Consider the following 15,489-nt stretch of genomic DNA (forward strand, 5'->3'; position numbering starts at 1 on the left):
AGTGCCTTTGGTACAACAAGCCATTCATCCAACAGATACAGTTTTATTCTCAGATCATTTACACCCACCAGGATCCACCACACCCATGTAAAGTTGTGTATCATCCAATGGGCCTTGTGGTGAGAGCTATACATAAAAAATGAGAACAAAAATTTACCTGGAGCATTCTAGTACATGATTCCAACATACTAACGGTCTAAGTTGAATGGCAATATTGTCCAATTGAGATCAATTTCTACGCATTTGAAATGGGCGAGCCGTTGAGGGTGATAGGCCACGGAAAGATCTCCAAAACACACTCCTTCGATTCTTTGTTGTAGATATTTGCTGGTCACTGGCGCACGGCTCGTCCTGAAAAAACAGTGCCATCAATATTTTGTAAGCTTTTCACGGTGCGAGATGCAACCCGAAGTAACCCGCATATCATTGCACTACAGAAAGAGAAAACACGCGAGTAGTCTTTGTTCAAGCTCTCGCGGGGGCTTGTCGTTAACAAATTTCACATACATACGATCAACCATGATGATGATGATGATAATAATATTAATGACAAACAATGACTCGCTGTCCACAAATTTGGTTAAATCCGACGCGATAAAACGCCACCGGTAGCAATACACCTAGTCACGACCGCTGCTTGTAGAGCACAACGCAGTACGCTCAGAGAAATTTATACACTGCGGAGAGGCTACTGCTTGTGTCTTGTCCTTCACATCTGACAGACAATCATAACGCACGGTCCAGTCGGTACAAGAACGCTTCCTGCTGGGGGTGAGCGGCAGAGGGTCACTAAGAGGGAGGTCTGACCCCTCCCCACGGACGCCATCTAAAAATCTCGCTGCCCCGTGACCGCTGCATCCTACCGATTCCGCGGCCCCCGTGCACTTCTCATGAGGAATCGCTACTTTGGCACAATGTCAACAAAAATAAATCGGGGGAGCGTGTCATTCCGAATGGCTCGTGGGGCTTGGGACGAGACTAGTAGGCCGACAGGGGGAGGGGGGCATCATATTAGCTTGGCTCTCCGGCAATGCTTTGCCCTACAACCTTGTGTTCAGCCGTTTCCTGGTTTGTCTTCACCCTGAGAATACTCTGTGCGTGAGTGTCGCATCATTTTTTTCTGGCTTTGCTGACCGTACACTCTCACCAACAACCTGGGTATCCCAGGTCTTCTAAAACATGCATTCTTCTTTTTTTTTCTATCTCTCTTTTTATTTCAGTAAATTATCAATGTATTCAACATGTTGGTGAGGTATCCTTTCTGCCCAGTGTTAGTCTCCGTTCAAGTCACTGCCGTCAGGACACATTAACCAAGCAAGAGTCTCCATTCTCCAGCGAGCACGCCGTCATTTCATACCATTAATGGACCTGGTGCCATCGTAAAATGCGACGCTCTCTCTCATGACGGCACATGAGTGTCCCTCCCCCCGGGGGCAACGACGCTCCGCAGTCCAACCTACGGACCCCTCCGCCCACCCCCAAGAGCGCAACGGCATGACGCCTCTCGTGACGATTCCGTTGCGCTGAAGAAAAAGCTCGATTCCTGGTCTCTTCCAGCCTTTGCCTGTTACTACACCAGATGCATTTTGGCCTCCTGTCATACCTCCAGGTACTTATTCTGCTGGCCTTTGATGAATGGCTCGTGCCACATTCGCCGCAAATCGCCCTGAAATCAGAACAGAGGGGGGATCATCAGACATCAGTCAATCATTTTACCGTCAATTTCTCAATATACGAAGAACTTTTTGTTTACACATTTTGTGACTATGTAACAACCATGGGAATAAGACATCATGTCCAAAAGAAAACAAAATGTGCATATCTGTGGATTCTACAGAAGATCTTGTACAGAAGAGCTGAGATTTTTGGAATCCTATGCCATAATGATGCCATGGCTGAAGTCTTTGTATTACACTAACACATCACGTCCTTGAAGAATATTGTGGCAAGAATTATCATACATCATGTATCTTGTCAGCTTCGAGTAGGCACCTCCGAATTTTACTGCATATCCTATATAGTGTATGTTGGAATTATGCAAAAAGTGGGGAAATATACCAAAATAGATCACAGAAACACCAACTTTAATCATCTTTAACTGTGTTGAGAATTTAAGCAGTTATAATTTAGTGATACCTGAAGAATAGCTGCTCACAATATCGCTTTATCTTTGTCATAATCTCTGTTTTCATCCATTGTCGATATTAGTTCTAGTTTTGTTATCATCTGCGTGTCCATGTAAATCATGATTATAACTGATATTATGTGGAAGCGTGATTATCTTCATCTTAGTACGGAATTTTACTATGTATAGTTTCATACTAAAGGAGAGTTGCAGGAGCAATTATAGCACTATAGCACTTGTACAAGTAAAGTATGTACAACTAGGCCCATAGCACCGAAGCAATTTTACATAATGTAAGTAGTAAGTAGTACTAGTAGTAGTCGTAGTATAGTAGTAGTAGTAGTAGTAGTAGTAGCAGCAGCAGCAGCAGCATTGGTATAGTAACAGTCGAGTAGTGGTGTAGTAGTAGTAGTAAAAGTATGGTAGTAGGAGACTATAGTATAGTTGTAGATAGTACCAGCATTTACAAGTATAAATTAGTAGTAAGCTGTTGGATGGTCAGATGTCGACTGTAACATACATAATTCATCACTGCCGCTTACAGATTTAGGAAGCGATGTGTCTTTGAGGAATGGCAGTTTATTGACGGGGACATTATCAATGTTGCTGGGGAACCTTGGTTCCTCCAAGGGAAGTTGCCGTAACATGTCCTCCTGTCGTTGGCGTTCGAGTATCAATTGCTGCCGGTGCGAGGTGGCTTCGCTTTGACGCTGCCCACTTGACCCATTCCTTTCGGCCACAAGTCTCCTTATGACGCTCATTGCCTCGTGGAATTCAGCTTGACCGTCCCGTCCCCTACCCGTGTCGTTCCACCTCTCCGCGACGTGTTGCAGAAGCGTTTCTAGTGGAACGCCTTTGTCTGACCCGGACTCACGGTCATACACGGTTACGGGAGAGCTGGAGTTTCGGTCTCGACCTACCATGAGCTCGTGTCGCATTGATTCAACTGCCCCGCTGGCATTCCTCAAAGTCTGCAAGGCATCCCTCGACAGAACATAAAACTTCTTGTGTACGTTGCGCGCTGAGAAGACCCTCTCATTGAAGGTCATTCCAACCAGGGTCACAAGAACGTATAAACTAACACCGGTGAGCGCAACATACATCGGGATGCGCGTGACGGGTATCCGGCAAGGTTTGGGGTGCATGCTGATGGATAGCTGTTTTATTGAGATATGCTGATTGGTAGCAACAAGCTGACTTTCAGATTCCACATGGAGACTGGTGTTCTCAGGATCTGAAGAGGAAGGGGAGAAATAATGAAACTCGTTTATTTCGTTCCTACAGAAGGTCCACAAAAGGCCCACGAGTTCAACCCTTATTAGTAAATACGGCCCACGAGTTTGACGTAATGCGTCATGGGTCTTAACCAGTCTCGTGGGCTTTGGTTGTTTATAATTAATTGTCGAACTCGTGCGCCTTGTTTGCTTAGTGTCGAACTCGTGAATGCGCTCTATGACTCGTGGGCTGTATAATTCCCGGGTGTCGAACTCGTGACGTGCACCTGTTACACATACGCGTAGACTCCAGCAACCAAAAGTTTGTGGCGACCATGGACAACCACTCATCGACTTGTTGCTGACCGAATATCGTCCGATTGCCAAAAGGTTGCTGACCATGTGTAAACCATTTGATTACAGGTTGAACGCTTTGCGAACGCGTTGCGAACAACAACAGAATGATGATAGGCGACTGTGCATGCTGGCAGAAAGGCTTGCAAAGGGTCTTCAACTGGTCGGCTAATGGTAGGCGACTTAATGACGACCACTAGAAATTGGCCCGCCGATAGTTTGCTGATTTTCATTCCGGGCTCGGCAACATTACTTCAGGATTACATTTAATGCCGACGCATGTGAACGTAGACGCTCTAAAAAAATGTTTTCAGCAGAAATTATTATTAAGTGCAATCTGGTTGGCAACCACTTGGGAAATGGTCTACGATCAGTCTTTATGTGGTCGGCAATTGGTCAGCAACTGGTTGCAACTGGTTGCCTACTAAACATGCAAAGAGTGTGACACCACTGCAGACCAGTCCTAAAGGGTTAGCAACCAGTTTGCAGTTGTTGCCGAAATTTTTTTACAACCATTTTCCAACTCCAAAAAAAAAAAAAAACTTTTTTACGACCTGTGACAACCTACTGCCGACCACTGATCAGTGATTTCAGAGGTCTTAGATTCCATAAAATGGTTGGCGACCGGTTTTCGCTCTGTGTGACCAGGACCTAACCTCTAATAATCAAAACGAAACGCAATTCTTCCATGGCCCTATTGCATAAGTAGATGCAATCCAACATATCTAAGTCAGAAAATCAAACATAAGTCGGTATCAGCAAATCAGAATAAAGTATTCCTAATTATGTTTGATATTCTGACTTATGTTTGATTTCAAATTCCATGCAACAGGGCCCAGTGTTCATTGGATATCACATCACAAGAAGTATTCATTCTTTGAAAACGAATAAATTCAAGTTTAGTCATGCAAAAATGTATCTTTCTGGACTGACATCGCTCTATTCTTTCTAAATGCTTAGATTTCCCTTTGGTAAGCAGAAAACTTGGAGTTTATATAGCATAGAAATGCAAATTACGGGACAATCATTTATTCATATGGCTATTACATGCGCGTTCTTCTAAAATAGTTGAGGGGAATTGATCATGCTTGCGAAAGGGGCTGCAGCAAGTATGATGTTTGTAACCATGCCAAGAATAATCAAAAGGATAAAAAAATCCTATAACAATAATGAAAGAAATATGGTGGATGGGCATAACAAACAATGAAAACAAACAGGCCTTACAACCTAAACTGACTGCAATGAATCTCAAAACCGCCGTTGATTCTATATGTATATAAATGTTCCTAACAGCACACACGCCCTTTCCAAACATAGATTCTGTGTACTACACAAGAGTGAAAGCATCGTATAATATCTATATCATGTGGGGGGTTTGACTCAATTGACCAGGGTAAAGTCTATAACGTCACATAGCGCTTTAAGCACCAAAACGTTGTGGCATAGGGGCACTTTAACACTACCACTGTTATATCGACACTAACTGATGATATTTGCACTTCGAGTCAATGCTTGATTTTTATTGTTTGACAACGTGAACATGAGCTGAACATGCTTACCTGTAACTTATTGGAAATAACATTCAAATAAAGGTTCAATCTTTACATTGTGATAACATAGTATCAGTATATTTTTCTAAAACGTGACTAAAATCATACTGTAATAATGACAGAATTTTGAATATCAATGATTTGAAATACTTTTCAGTCGACTGGACGATGCACTTTAAAACAATAATTGGTTATCCCTTAATCTCAAATGGCGGCCTTGGGAACAAATTGAAAAGATGATTTTGAACACATTGAATAAGAACTATGGAAACTAGAAAGCAGAAGGAAAAAAAGCAAAGTGGACTTCCGAAAGCACAAGGAGTTCGTGTTTGTGCCTCGCACATGGGTGAACATATGAACAGAGCCACTGTAAGTCGGGATTTAAACTTTCAATAGAAGTTAATTGGTTTGTGTGTGAACACAACCGCTATCTCTCTCATTAGTGGATCAATTTAAGTGAGGGCGAACGTTCATTGGTATGCTGAAGGAATGATATGATCGCGGACAAAATTTATTTTGATCTTCTGTGTGATGATTTCGATATCGATTTTGGAGGCGCTAATATTTAAGTCCACATTCGGGCGTTCTTGGAACGTGTCAATATTATCGAATTCGGATTGGTAAAGAAGACAGCGTTTTAGAGTTGGTAAGTGTGCTGCTTTTCCTCGCACACGTTTAACTATGATCGTTCAGTTTGAGTATCAATCAGGATATATAGCGGCAATATCGCTATTGTGAGTATTTGCATGTTTCACAGCCAGGTCTAAGCCGTAAATCATACATTATTCTATGTGAAGGGAATGATTATGAGGTTGTGCAGACACCCATGAGAAATATGCATGAAGTACTGGATGAAAGAGACAACAATTTTGTTGGGGAGTCAGTCAAGCAATTTAATGTCGTCATAACGCCGCGCATGCTCATGATTTTTTTTTTGTTTTACTTCTTCTTTTGAATTAGATATACGTATATACACTCAGCAACAAAAAAGGAAAGAAAGTAAACACATTTCCATGTTCATATTTTCTTGTATAAGATTCCAATAAAAATTAAAAAAATACATCAGTTCCAAGGAAATTCAGCTGTCTTCAAACATGATAGCTGTAATAATTGAACACAACTTGAAACTAAGAGAGAACACATTTCTTTATCTGTTCCAATGTGCAAAACTGCGCAAAAATAAAGATATACAAGCAAATTAAAATTCAGTCATATCGCACAGGAAAGCAAAACATATGTTTTGTTTAAATCATTGAATTTCTTCTTTTTTTTCACTTTCCCCTCTTTCCCACAATTCTCTTTATCAAAATAGTATGGTCTAATTCAGTTTGTAGTTTTTAAAGAGAACCTGCCTTACTGAGGTAAAGAAGATCGCATGGAAATTGGTTGCCATGCGATTGTACTCATAGCGACTGCAGCATTCAGTAGGTTATTCGCAAGATCAATAAATTGAGTTGCTAAGCTGCATTACGCTGAATGTGAATGCTTTCATTTCATGATTATCTATGACATTGTCGATCAACCGGTTGATTATCGATTGCAAGTGGGAGAGAGGGAGAGACAGAATGACATAAATGAAGAAAAATAAAGAAAGAAAAAAGAAGAAAAGGGAACTACGACTTAACTCACAGCAATCAAAACATAAATCCCCGAAAAAAAACCTGAATGAGTTTAAGTGGCTTAGTCTTAATGGTTATTAAGAGTGTTTGAAATTGACGAGAAAAGAGGTACTTACAATTTCGCAATCGTGCTTCTAAAAAAATGTTGGTGTAGCAAGCTTGAAATGATGCGTTGCGTTGTCGACATCCCTTCGCTTGGAAAACTCACCCATGTTGACGTACGTCGCGAAGGAGATATGATTGCCCTGATTTATTTTGCTTCTTTTCTCTTTTACTGTCAACCTTATCAATATCAGCACTGTCTATCTGTACTGGCTGAAAGCATGACGGATTTCCCGAAATTTTAGAACTGTTATTCAACACAGTTATTGGTAATGGTGTAGGCGTCTGTCCGTACTATCCTACCATACCTCTTTGATTGTGCGTACACGACTGACGAGAATGTCCACGTTTCGACGACAAAAACTCGACATAATTTCAAGTACTCCGCAGCTTTTTTTTTTGGGGGGGGGGGAGGGAGGGGCGTGCACGTGCTCTGAACTGATGAATTATAGGGTAGCTGTTGTGGCTGTGTGTTGCACCTGTTCATTCACCGTTATCCTCTTTTGATATGAAATTGATCGAATTACGAAAATTTGCTGACGCTGCGACGAACTAATATGAAACCCACCTTGATAGGGGGATGCAAAGGTAGAACCCGTCCTCAAACATGGGTTTCGAGTTACATAATAATTGTCACTTGAGTATTTATAGGCCCTCATCAAGTATGTCGACTTCAGAGCTCTTCCGGTTTCAAAAGCAAGAAAAAAAAGACCTTAAAAACAAACAAACAAAAAACAAACAAAAGCAAAAAAGAAATCCAGAATGTACATAGATGCGCTCACACACAATCACATACACACGACACGCTTTCTCTCTCACACAAATACACACACACACACACACACACACACACACACACACACACATACACACACACACACACATTTGTTGTTATCTATATTAGTATAAAATTTTACAGTCGAATGGATTGAACATAGTGGCAGATTTTTTTTTCTGAAGTATATAGTGATAGGCTATCCATCATCATATCTGACGAGAGCTAAGTGGATTTTTTTCCCCGCTGGTCCACGTTCTAATTGATCAGTCGTGTCGGTGTTTATGTGTATTCAAGTTGCGTTTTTCATTTCTTACAAGGTATTGTTTACCATTGGGAGCAGTGATTGAAAAAATGTTTGAGTTATCACATCTGATGCATTTGTGTAGGTCAGTTCTATCACAAAACACCCTACCATGTTTTTTTGTTGTTGCAATAGAGCCTAAAATATAAGAAGATATGACTATTTTTCTTCATAAACCATAACTGTAGACGGTTTAGTCAAAAATAATTTTATTACAACTATTGTTCACATTTTGTATATTGAACAATACTTAGCATTGATTATACTGATTAACTTGACTTAAATTGGTTGTTTGGTTTCTATCCCTAACTCACATTTTTAGAGCTATTTTGAAGCGATAAAGCTGGGTTTTGGTTTCATCTGCAAATGGTAGATAATGCCTTTAAAAGGGGAGTTCTCTTTGTCTTCACGCGGACCAACTATTAAACAGCGACAGGACATTTCAATGCGAACAGAGGGGTTTATGAAATATAGAGGGTAAACCTTCTGTTCTGTGCTGGGGTAATTATCGTTATACATGAATATTGAGCAGATCCCCCCCCCCCTCGTATTTTGTCATGATAAATGCTGATGTGATACGGTGTCGTTTATTCGTTTCTTTAACTTTTGTTTTACCAATCGTTTATTTCATTTCAGATATTGGAAGAACAAACAAAAAGAATTAAAAAAAAATCAAACAGAGAGGCGAAATAGTAATAGAATTCAATGCTAAGTCAAAGGTTAACGGCATGGGTGTGTTGGTGCTATTAATACCCCCATCTCACTAGACGGCGATTCCGCTACGATCACCAAAAATCGACAAAGCGCGGCGGATCGTGGCTTAATCGCTTTAAATCTTCTCCATCGTATCTTGAGCGGTTCAGAAGCGCGGAGGGTCGCCACCATCGCCATGGTCGGCGACCTCGCTACGGAAGTTTTGAACATGTCCAAAACTTCCGTAGCGAGGTCGCCGTGGTTTTAGAGCGTATCAAAATCGCCTCACGAGCGCATTAAAAGCGCCACATTCGTAACTCTGACGGGGTAGCAACGCATTAGGCGTAACTCAAGCGCACCGAAAGCGCCCATGAAAATGACCACTTTTACAGTATTACTTAACGGGAACCAACCATGAATGATAGAAAGTACTGCACAGACCAGGAAGGTGGACATGGAGAAAAACGTATAAAATCCTTTTTCCACGTACACTCAGTACGAATCTACTCTGTTTTCTAAATATATTGTTTGTTTGTCATATACCATTCCAAGTCAATGAAAGTAAATTCAGTTGTAATCTTTTCACATACAATGTATATCATCATAAAATTGTCTCATTGTAGGATACAATTTGTAGTTTGCTCGTAAGCCCGTTCTTTAATACTATACACCAGTACATGTTTCACCCTTTTAATTGAATGGATGACTTAACTAATAGCGCAGTTTCACATCAGGTTCTAACTGGTGTGTTCTAGAATGCTAAGATGTAAGGGTAAAACCATATTCTGCATATCCATGTTGGTTTGACACTGGCATCTGCCTGAAGAAATTCAATCATGAAACCTACCCCGATCTCTCGAGATCGTAACATGAGCCCGGCGTAAACGTATCACTGTCGCTCCGATCGTATCACTGTTGTAGCGACGTCTTGATAAGCGTACGAATATCGCAATACGATCGCTTTGATCACAAAAGCAGCGCGTCTCGTCGGCTTGGAAAAGCGGCAAAAACGTGGCAGCGTCGTAGCATTATCGTGGCACTATTGCCTACAACGCAGGCTGAGCGTAGAGAAACAGTATATTACAGTGTAATCGCCTCGGAGGCCAAACATGGAGACGGACGGCGATTGCGCCACGATTTATTAAATCGTCACAAATACGCTAAAGTAATGTTTTTTCTTTTTATTTCTTTATCCCAAGTATGTCTATGTTTTTTATTTTATATCAATCATTTTCATATTTACCACAAAGGAAAAGCAAGTCAACCTTCACTATTTGTTATGGTTGAAATTTCTCAAGGTCAACATATGGGGGCGCTATTCATTACAATATAAAGAAATATTAAAAACCTATGATATGTCGCTCGGAATGGATACATATATTGGTATCATATTTCATATTTCCAAAATATTGAAATTTTGAGTTTGCAGATTGTAATATGATAAACGAATGATATTACAGGCAAAGCTTGTGTGAAGATAACACAAAATAAAAGGGTAGTCTTTGGAAAATGCTGTATTTTATTCTTATTTCATTTCTATTATATCTATTGTTTGATGCGTATGTCATATAGAAAATAAAGGAAATAATAAGAAGACCATTTCAGGGTAATTCACAACTATAATTACTTCACCCTTTGGTCCTTCAGTAAATTACAGCCAAGAAAACCCCCTTTTCATCCATTATTATATTGTTAACTGAAATTGGAACAGAAAATCGTGCAAAATCTGACGAACATGGTTGTCAGTTTACGGTTGCCATGGCAACCAGCAATATCGGACATAGCTAAATTATACATCAAAATGTGCGCAATAAGATTTTAGGAAAAGTCACCAAATTTGGTTGAAATCGGGTTAAGGGTGTAGGAGTGGCAAACGAAAATATGGTAGGGGCACAATGTGTCCCCCCCCCCCCTTGGGCTTTATAGGATTAAGTTCCTTACCTTGTTATATTTCCTTTGTGTTGTCCTCTAAAATGATATTGAAAACACTCGAAGTTACAGTTATTAATTTGTATGTTTATACGTTTTGTTCTTTCAGATAGAAAGAAAGGAGAGTCATAAGATGCCATATCGCCCAATGCAGAGGCCGTTATCTCTACCATAAAAGCTGTGACTGTACAGTACTGGTTGAGGTGAGGATTCAGCTTGTAACGTTTTGCGAGATATTTAACCACTCTATGAAATGTTAAAGAGCATACAATTCTAGGGGAATCAAAAGTTTATTTGATGAAAATCGGTTTTGAAATGACTGATATATCTAAAAACAAGGAAGAACAAAGAGATCATATAATAAAAGTCGTGGCCTGTCAATTTCGTTAGGATCGCTTTTTGTTTTGATATCTCAGCCATTTCAAGGCCAATTTTCATCAAATAAATGTTGAATCCTTCTTGAAATTTTATGCTCCTTCATATTTCATAAGAGGTTTCTCATTGTCTCGCCAAAAATATTACAAACCTGAATCCTTACCTCAACCAGTACTGTACAGTAGTCCCTTAAGATATACATGAACCGTGTATAGTATACGTAAAACTATATCCTATTATACCCGTAATTATTATTATCTACTTCTTTTAAGTACTCCCATTCACTGTTTATATTTTGATGTGAACATTGTTGATTTTGTCACATAAATGATTTCAATAGGCCTAATTGTACAAGTGGAGAAATAGACAAACTGAAACTGAATCGGAACTATAGGAGGGGGAGGGAATGGTTAGAGAGACTCCGGTTTCAACTTCTGCCCATGCAAACCCTGTATTTTCTATGATGAGATAAGGTCCCGGGATAAGGTGCTCTTTATACCAATATTCAATGACCTCCTCCCTCTTTACACACGGTGTATCAATGTGGGCATTGCGGAAGGATTTAATGATAACGACAGAATCTCTGCAAGAGCAGCGCAAAACTGGGAAAGGCTTTGTTTGATGAATAATGTCAGGATTACTTTCTGATGAGACTGGCTCTTTAAAATTTTCAAAGAGCAAACATGATATCCAGAGTATTTGTCCTCCATTTACTTCTGACCTGCGGATTCGTTTGATCTACGTAGACAACGTGTCTTCACTCGAACATCATTGTTTACATTTTCTGTACCATCTCGCTGCAGTTATATTCAGTTTTACTTGGTACACGTGCTAGCACTATTGAGCGTATAACATTCGACTCATTAATGTGAATTGAATTGAATTAAATTTATTGCCACTTCATGGGGTGGAACACCATGATCAGCAGAGCAGGCTTCCATAGGGGTCCACATACATATACATAAATAATGGTAAAAAGCGAAAAATACATCTTGAGTAAAAACAAATATCATGTATTCACAACAAAACATATAGAACGATACTAAGCACATGTCATGTGTAAAACAAGCTTAGATTCAAAAGTTAAATACATGTAACACAGCTGTAACAACTAATTTTTGGCAGTTATACCTTGAAATGAATAAAAAAAAACAGTTGATTCCATTAAAATCCCTTAGATGAATAAAAATATGTAATATACAGCACATCAGCACATCAGCACAAATTTTTGCTTAGCCCCGGACCAACGATGGGGCTAAGCCCCCCCCCCCCCCCCTTAGCCCCACCGTTGGTCCGGGGCTAAGCAAAAATTTACAAGTGTAAAAAGCCCTTATGATAACTAAATCAGGGCGCAAACTTGTAGTGAGAATATGGGGAGGTATGGTGCCCCCGGCGATTGAGTGCCATTCTAGATCGGTGTAAATCGTCCAGTTGGACAGATTTTCAAGAAATGTTTGATACAGACCTCAGCAGGTTGTTATGACGCCACTCGTATCTATCTAGAAAAAAACTGGGCAGTTTGAAAGTATATGATGCAAAGTGCCTGTGGTGCCCGGGCAGAAGACACATTTATCACTGAGGCGTTTACCCCAGATGTGCAATTTTGTGTAGGAGGGCAGAGAATCTATACCCGCATTGACGGTGAAACTGAGAACTTTTTTACATAAATATATATATATATATATATATATATATATATATATATATATATATATATACACACACACACACACACACATATGTATACATATAATATATGTATGCATACACAACCCATAAAGGATAGTATGAAGCAAAGCGGAAGAAATCAATATGCGCTATTGTATAGTTGGATATCGCTTCTTCGGTCTTTATGAGACTTACAATGATAATGTAGTTGCATGGCCTACCTAAAAGGTAATTATGGTCACTTACGTGTACAACATAGTCGATAATTCTTTCTACTGTGCATAAGACACCTATGCCTCATACCTTACAAATAATTTATTGACATTTGTACATCGATTATCTAAAGAAATAGCTATGCTTGCAGTGCTGGAGTTAGTTTACCTACTTGATATCAGGATATTCTATTATATTTAAAAATTCTTTTAGACAGTTTTTAAAGGGATGGTATAGTATCGGTTGAGGAGAGGATTCAGCCTTCAACTTTTTGCAAGATACTCAGAAACCACTTTCTGAAATGTTAAAGAGCATACAATTCTGAAAGGAATTCAAAATTCATGTGATGAAAATCGGTTTTGTAATGGCTGAGTATATACAAAAACAAAGTAAAACAAAGCGATCATAATAAAATGTGGGTCCCACCTTTCAGGATTGCTTTGTATTGAATATCTCAGCCATTTCAGAACCAATTTTCATCAAACAAAATGTTGAATCCCTCTTGGAATTACACGCTCTTTCATATTTCACGAGGTTTCTCATTATTTCACCAACAAACAAAAAATTTTTGGATACCTGAAGTTAGGCCTCAACCAAAACTATACGATCCCTTTAATGCGTTTATAACGTTTGCGGGAATTTGCGTGGGGGTTAGTGCGAAGTGAACGAAAAAAACGTAACACTGAATCAAATTCAAGGGGTTCGATGGAAATAAAGTGCTCATATCACTTCACTTTCATTTCTTAAGTTTTCACAGTAACTTCCAGTATCTTGTAACATATTATCTTGAAATCAATGAATAGCAATAAACAATTCAATGTTTACAGACTTTAAGTGTTGTATACTGTATGATTCAGAATGGATTTAAATCCGTCCGTATGTCGAGTACGTCACAAGGCCATAAGTTAAGATTATGTGCGGGGGAACCTACAAAAAGGCAGATGCTTGTGAGGGTAGGTCCCCAGGGGGAAAAAAGTCAAACACGAACACTCACACACACCCTACATGGCACGCACGCAAGTGCACCTCCACAGACATGCGTATGCACACACACACACACACACACACAAACACACACACACACACACGCACACACACACATACACATACACAAAACAAAGAGAAAAGAAAGAGAAAAACATCAACAAGATAATGTGGTTGCCTGCAGCTACGAGAGAAAAATAAATATGAAAAAACGAGAAATTGGAAATTAGACCATGTATATAGAACTGCTCAACAACCAGCTGTGCTGAGGAGTCTAAATCAATCATTGTAAATCAGCTATTGACTAGGGTTTTCATCGGAGTCTTTGGTCAAAAAAAATAGATGAATTCAGGTGTTCGTTGCACTTTAAGTTCAGTATTTAGAGAATTCAACAGTCTGGGGCCATTATAAATAATTAAGTATTTTGCAATAATTATTCGTTAGTTTTTGGTATATCTGTATGGTACAAATTAATCACTCTGTCTTATGTAGGGCATTCAAATAAAATATTGGGGGTAGTCACAACTGCCATGGCTGGTGGCTATTATGGTTCCAGATACAAGTGGATGGGGATAAAAGGAAGAATTTGTAGAAATTAATTGCTTTTGGAACACAGGGTTTGAGTATTAGATCTGTTCTGCTGACGTATTGGGCTTTGACCATCTATGTTAGTGACGAAGATGGATGTTGACCTGTTGATGGTCCTTAATATGCATGGAGACGACGTATACATGACATGTGAAGTAGGAAACAAACAGAGCAAGGAAGCTGGCCGGATACAAATACCTGTGGACCCACAACGGGCGAATCTACGTGAAGAAAAACGATGGAGGCGCCATCAGTGTCATCAACAGGAAAGAGGACTTGTCAATCATAGGCGCCGGAAGTGGTGGGGGGGGGGGGGGGGCCTGTGCGCCCCCCCCCCCCCAAATCCAAAAAGTGGGGGGGCAAAACGCATTTTTGCCCCCCCCCCCCCAAAAAAAAAAAAAGAAAGCCCCCCCCCCCCGAAAAAAATGAAAAATAAATAAATAGATAGATTATATATATATATATATATATATATATATATATATATATATATATATATACATGTAATAATTATATACAAGTATATATAAATAAGATACAAATAGGGAAATTTATTAGCTAAGGCTAGTAATTCTAACTCTCATAAATGTTTAGACATTCATTTTTCGTTGCGCGTGAACAGATTATCTCAACCGCATTCAACGGTAACAGTTGCAGTTTTTAGAGGCCTTTGGCTATGGAAAATCTTGTAAATATCAAAATGTTAGCTGTAAGCACTGGCGGATTTAGAGGCGGGCACAACTGGCCCATGCCAACCCTCCTTTTGAAGCAACTTTTTTAAAAATTCTTCTTTGTTTTGTAATTCTATACGTGTGCCCCCCCCCCCCCCCCCTTGAGAAAAAAAAATCTTCCATACGTCCCTCTTCCACCGCTAGTTGTTACTAACGTGACACCTGACGTAGGTAGCGCTCCCGGAAAATAGTTTTAACCCCCGTCCGCACCGCCCCCCCCCCCCCCCTTCTTAATTTCCAAAGCGAAAAAATATAGCTACAAACG

Source organism: Diadema antillarum, unplaced genomic scaffold, assembly GCF_040938485.1.
Source record: "Diadema antillarum isolate AM-2024a unplaced genomic scaffold, OU_Dant_1.0 scf00000008, whole genome shotgun sequence".
Lineage (NCBI taxonomy): Eukaryota > Metazoa > Echinodermata > Echinoidea > Diadematoida > Diadematidae > Diadema > Diadema antillarum.